Source organism: Chenopodium album, chromosome 7 (assembly GCF_948465745.1).
Source record: "Chenopodium album chromosome 7, dcCheAlbu1.1, whole genome shotgun sequence".
Classification (NCBI taxonomy): domain Eukaryota; kingdom Viridiplantae; phylum Streptophyta; class Magnoliopsida; order Caryophyllales; family Amaranthaceae; genus Chenopodium; species Chenopodium album.
This window is the reverse complement of record NC_137840.1, coordinates 63,691,397-63,698,218: the sequence shown is the minus strand read 5'-3', so window position 1 is coordinate 63,698,218 and position 6,822 is coordinate 63,691,397. Positions and strand designations below refer to the sequence as shown.

The following is a 6,822-nucleotide window of genomic DNA, read 5'->3' as shown; positions in this document are numbered from 1 at the left end:
ATTTTTATTTTATATTTTTTTTCGTCTCATAGAACGTAAGTTCTTTGGGACAGCTTTTCATATTTATTTGTTTAGTACAGATCAAGAATCAGAGATGACTACACCACCACCACCTCCTCCACCTCGCAAGCTTAGCGATTATTCGCAGCCGTCCCTGACGGATTTTCCACATCTTAATCCTACCCCAGCCCTTGATGGAGTGCTATTTGAAATCAAACCCTAGTTTATCAAAATGATCGAAAGAAAGAAATTCAGTGGAGCTAAGGGTGAAGACCCTAATCTTCACATTGCACATTTCTGTCAATATTGCAATACTATTAAGCAAGTTGGGTTTACGCAAGACCAAACTAGGGAGATTATTTTTCCCTTTTCTTTATGTGGTAAAGCTAAATTGTGGTTTAATGAATTAAATAGAACTCCACTTGGTATTATTGACTGGGAAACTCTTGCTTTGAATTTCTATAATAAATATTACCCTGCAGAGAAAAGGAGTGCAATCCAAAATTTTTCCCAAGAAGCTGATGAAAGTTTAAATGAAGCTTGGGAAAGATTTAAGGATTTACAGAGAGAATGTCCCCGTCATAAACTAGCATAGTGGCAGATAATCCAAGCCTTCTGCAATGGGCTTGGATATAATTCAAGAATGATTTTGGACTCTGCAGCTAACGGAAGATTTATGAATTTCGATGAGAATATAGCGAGCAATGTTGTCAAAGAGATGGCTATTCATAATTCCCAATATGGGAATCCCGGAGGGTTTGCAAACAAGGGAAAACACCAAGTCGATTCAATATCCTTTTTGCAGACACAATTGACTTCTATTAGCCAGAAACTAGACAGTATTAATAATTCTAATTCATCTTCCGTTGCTAATGTTTCTGCTATTGGAACTAACTCTGTAATATTTTGTGAAAATTGTGGTCTTGTAGGTCATTGGGCACAGAATTGTAGGAGTTCACTTGAGAAGATTAATGCTTTTCAGACCTACAAGCAAATTAGTCCATACTCTAACACCTACAATGCTGGGTTGAAAAATAACCAAAATATGTCGTACAATAGTACAAATGTGCTTAACCCTCCACCATAGGTACAACAACCACAACCGAGGTACTACCAACCTCCACATCAGAGACCACAACAGGTTGTTACTCCTCCGTTTGATTCTGGCCTATCAAAAATCAAAACGATGTTAGCCAATATGCAAAAGCAGATGCAGAGTAGAGATACGCAAATTGACTCATTAATAGCACATAATAAAATAATAGATACTCAGATTGTGTAACTTTCCTCTACTCTGCAAACTCGCCAGCAGGGAGCCTTACCATCACAGCCAGTACAAACAACAGAATACGCAAATGCAATTACTCTAAGTAGTGGTTCACACTATGATGGGCCTCCTATGCCCAAAGATGGTGAACCTGCTACAACAAAAATTGCTAATATTGATTCTGTTAAACCAAACAATGTTGTTACTAGCCCTGTAGTGCTGCAGGGTAAAACTAACTTTTCTAATAATTCTTTGCAGGGTAAACCCAGGATAATAGTGGAGATGTTCAGGATCTTGCTATCAAACTTCCATTCCCTAATAGACATTTAAAGAGTAAGTTGGATAAGCAATTTGGTAAGTTTCTGGAGGTTGTGAAGAATTTGCAGGTCACAGTTCCTTTCACAGATTTAATTACTCAAGTTCCTGCATATTCTAAATTTATGAAAGAAATTTGGACTAGAAAAAGATTTATTAGTGAGATAGAGACTGTTGCTTTTACTAAAGAATGTAGTGCTATATTACAGAATAAATCTCCACCTAAACTAAAAGATCAGGGAAGTTTTCCTATTCCAAGTCATATTGGTAATCTGATGATTGATAAAGCTTTATGTGATTTGGGTGCTAGTGTGAGTGTTATTCCATTATCTGTGAGCTCTAAATAAAATATGGGTAAATTAAAAGCTACCAATATTACCCTGCAAATGGCCGACCGTTCTGTTAAATACCCTTTAGGTATTTTAGAGGATGTTCCCGTTAGAGTAGGTAAGTTTTATATACCTGTTGATTTTGTTGTTCTTAATGTGAAGGAAGATTTGCAAATTCCGATTATTTTGGGTAGACCATTCCTTCATACTGCAGGGGTAATAATAGAGGTCAAAAGTGGTAAACTTACTGTAGACACCCATTTGTGTCTCCCCAAAACCAAACCCGGTGATGAGTGTCTTTCACGTCGAATCATAATCGAATGAAACGAAAGTGCGGAAAGGTCTAGTGTTTGCGGAAAGTTTTATTTCTTTTTCTCTTCTCCCTGTTTTTGAAAACTTTATTTTAAGAAAACAGCCAATCCAGTTTGGTTGGTCCATGATATGGGTCCAATAGTGGTGTAGTTGGATGGGGCTTGCGAAGACCTTTCCAACGATATAATATAAGCCCAAATCCGATAAATATTGAGGAAGTTATGGCCAATTTACTAAACTGGGCCCGGTTTGAGCTTTAAGTACGACCCTGATCTAGGGGAGGGCCTAATATAATTTATCATTCCTAATGTAATTAAGAATGGATTTAGTATTCTAGAACATTCTAGAAGGTCTTATCATTCTTAATTCAATTAGGACTCTTCAAAGTTTTAATCAGATCAAATAGCATTTTCGATTGAAATTATATTATTTTATCTTCCAGTACGGGAAATTTATCATATTTTCGAAAACGCGTTAAAAGTCAGTTTGGCGTCCAACCCCAAGCCTTGGCGCCTGGAATCAGGATTGGCGCCAGGCGCTAGCCACTGGTCCTGGCGCCAATTAGCCAGGGCTGGCGCCAAGGTGGTTTTGCGATCTTCAGACTCTGTTTTGTTAAATTATCTTTTTTGGATGATTTTCTCTATAAATATCGTATCAAAAACTCCGTTTTCATTCACGAAGAATCATCAATTCTCTCCTTCATTCATTCATCTCTTTCATTCATCTCTTTCATTCATTAGAATTCTTTTCTTATATTCTTTCTTGTTTTCAAATACAAAATTCCGCATTCACAAGATCTTGATACATCTAGCCATATTCAAAGTTGCCTTCGCCCTAGACGTGAAAGGTTTTAATTTCTGAGGGTTTGGTCCCAAATCTCTCTTTCAATTATTTAATTTAATTGTTTGATTTATTATTTTCCTTGAAGTTACTAACGCGTGTATTTTGTTATTAGAAAGAGGTACGGGGCATCCAAGTAAGTACTTTAATGGTTTAATTGATATTATGGTGTAGACATCATACTAAGACTGTTATTTTGATTCCTAGTATCATGTCTAGGGTAACTTTAATATTAAGTATGATTAAAAGTACGATGCTTCCTATGTTTTTCCTAATATTAATTCTTGTTAGTATCATGTTAGGGTTAAAGATTTGATTTTTATTGCTTAGTGACATGCTAGGGTTCGTTATTAATCTTGTTAGTATCATGCCTAAGATCTTGCTATGCTTTAACATGAATATGATTATGATAATAATTGTTATAATTTTATGATTATTGATGATTATTATTGATTATGATTATTGATATTATTGTTATTAATGATGTTGATTATGTATTATGTTGCTTGATATGCATTATATCATATTATATTTTATATTGTTATTGCTTGATCACCTTTTATTGAATGTTAAAGGGAATTGGTATTTGCAATCACGCTTAATAAGATAATTAATAATCTTGTTAGGTTAATTGTGATTATAATTCAAGTGATCGCCAATAATAGGTTATTTGTGCATTAAATTCAACCGACATAGATTAAAGAGGTTTAGGGTTAATCCTATTGATTGCATGTTAGTCAGAAAGCGCACATGAATACGAGCAGAATAAAGTAGAGGCCTATTATTAGGGCAGGTTCAATCTCTTTTAGGTTGGATTTGTACCATCATCCCCGAACCCTATTTTGGTTCATGACCTTATGGAGTTGACGATCCCTTGGATCGTTAATGGGTGTAACCTTCACCTCGTGAACGGTTTACAAGTTCTTTAAAAACTTGTTGGCGACTCTTTTGCTCTAACTTCTTCCCTTTTGGACGCCACCGTACTTTAGTGTATGATCACAGTGGGGTTCAAGCTATTGGGATTTTAAAGACTTGAAATTATTCCCTACAGTTTTTGGCGACTCCACTGGGGAGGATTTCTATTTTAATTCCTGAATTTGTTTCGGCAATGATTTAGAATGAGTGGATGAGACTCGAAAAGTTCTAAGTATTTCATGTGCGTAATTTTGATTAACATTGTGTCATATGCATAAAAATGTTCTCATTGGAAAGGCCATCCGTAATGAGTCAAAAACATAAGGATTTTACACGTAGGAAATTTGAGAAATGTCTTTCACAACTAGGACTGAAATAACACCGTGCGAAACTGGATGATTTTATTGAGCACAGAAAGCTGCTGAGGCATGTGGGAAGTAGCGTCAGGGGCCAGAGCTTGGCGTCAAACTTTTAGCCGTAGCGCCAGACGCTAGTATTGGCGCCAGGCGCTACAGTTAAAAGTTGGCGCCAGTCTCTGTTTGCTGGCGCCAATTTCCCCCAATACCGAGCCAGAAATATGCGTTCTAATTTCGACCGATTTTTCGTATTGTTTGCTCGATCCTGCTTCTTGATTGCATTTTTTCTCACTTTTCTGAAACCCATATGTGTTCTACATATGGACATAACCCTCTGGGAATTTATGCTCTATCTACCTGATTGAACGCTCCTGGCAACAAAGGGTACATCTGAGAGGTTGAATTCACCAAACCATGGAAGTGAGTTTTTTCTAAAAACTCGCGGTGTCCTATCCACACGCGTTAACCCTTCACGGTTAGGCTCCTACGCGGTGCATCTGGACAATTAACCATGGACCCTGTTTGACTAAACCATATCCCGAACTTTAGAGAACTAGAGCCATGGTTAGGTTGCGAACTCATTGCATCATGTTGTGCCTACTTGACTAATTGTGCATTATTTGTTGTGCATATATATCCTATGCTCCTCTTAACCGTTTGTTGATTTGTGTTGAGATTATAATTAATGACTTACAGAACTTTACCTAATTATTTAATTAATTAATTAATTTGAGTCAATAAAGTTTTTTCTTCTTTTAATCGGAATTGACCTAGTACGACTTTAGGCATACCCCAGTTGACTAATAATACCGAAAACAGTCCCAGAACGAGGCTCCAATGTTGGTGCCAAAATTTGTGCTGTAGCGCCACTGTATGGTGTGTAGCGCTAGACATTTACTAAAAAGTCTGGCGCCAATCACTATATTGTGACGCCAGTTCTGTCGCTTGGCCGACAGTTCGGATTATTTGTCGAGTCATCACCTAATGTCTATTTAGTCAGTTTTCTGTTTAAATCGATTAACTTTGATGATTATAATGCTTAATTAAGTTAATGTTCGAGTTTAGGCACTAAGTCCCATGGTCTTACACAAGAGTCCAAACATGTCACTTACACTCAATACACAAACCAATACACATGTTTTGACCATGATTAAGAGAATCTTGTGTGCGCGCGTTATTTTTCGTCATTTTTTTAGGGGGGTAAGTCGGATATTAATCCTCCAATAAATAATAATACTTAGTTCCCTAAACACATGTACATTATTGCTCTCTAAAAATATGCATACCTTTTTTTTAATAATAATAAAAGCCATAAAGTCAAATTGATACGAGTCAAGTAATTAAAACGCAAATTGGCTTAATTGACAGCGCGTGGTCAAGAAAGGAAGGACGATTAATCAAAGATAACCTCTTTGTACAAGTCCAACTTTTCGACAAACCTATAGCCCGCAAGAGGAAAGTAAGAGTCATAATGGCAACTCAGGAAGAAGTTAACGATCTCAAGAACCAACTGGCTATTGTAACTGAGACACTGAAGCTTCTCGCACTTAAGATCGAGGATCCCGTGAAGCAACAACAAATGGACCTCATGCAAGAAAGCCTAAGCAAGTTCTCCAGCAACTACAAGTTTCAAGAACTCACATCCCAAGGGGTCTCGGTGGATAAAGATCTTCTTCTGCAGAAGTTCAGTGCCAACGACATCCCAAAATTTAGGGCAATCGACAACCCCTACTTCCATCTAAGAGCATTTGAAACAATAATGAGTATCAAGGGTATCGATAAGAAAGTCTTTCCTTCTCTGTTCTCGCTATCTCTCGAGACCGTTTGCCAACAATGGTTCTTTTCTCTTCAAAAAGAAAAGACCTCTACCTGGGACTCCATAGCAAACGCTTTTGTTGATAGGTACAAGTGCAACATTCAAGTCGAAACTGACCATAGAGAACTTGAAATCCTCAAACAGAAGGAGAATGAAGGCTTCACATCTTTCTTTAACAAGTGGAGAGAAACCTCAGCTAAAATGATTGAGGTACCAAGTGAAAAAGAGTCTGTGAGACTGTTCATTAAAAATCTCCAAGAGAAATATTCAAAACATCTTAAATATCAAAATAATTTTCATACCTTTAAGGCTGTTTATGATATTGGGATTAATATTGAAGATGACTTGGCTAAATCTAAAGCTGCCAACAACAGCTCCAACAGTGGCTGGAAAGGAAAGAAGAGCGACAATCCTTCTTCTTCCGAAACCGCCCACTCAAATAATGTTAGCACCTTTAACCTAGGAGAAGTCCTCGCCATGAACAACCAAGGACAAAAGAAACCATTTAGGAGAAACTTCACTCCTATTGGCATGAGTTATGACACCGCGTTTGATCGATTAAATGCAAAAGGTCTTATAACTCCCATTGGACCGTTTGGAGATCCACCAGTTGAGAAGAGGTCGCCTAACTGGAACCCCAATGCACATTGCAAATATCATCAAGGTAGAGGC

The 6,822-nt window shown here is 37.3% G+C and overlaps 1 non-coding gene across 1 annotated transcript; it reads right to left on the bottom strand.

Moving 5' to 3' along the window:
- Positions 1-482: 482 nt before the first annotated feature.
- Positions 483-588, bottom strand: LOC145641104 (small nucleolar RNA R71). The gene has a single exon (XR_014115171.1). It is a non-coding gene; the product is annotated as a small nucleolar RNA R71 (small nucleolar RNA).
- Between the last annotated feature and the right edge of the window lie 6,234 nt (positions 589-6,822).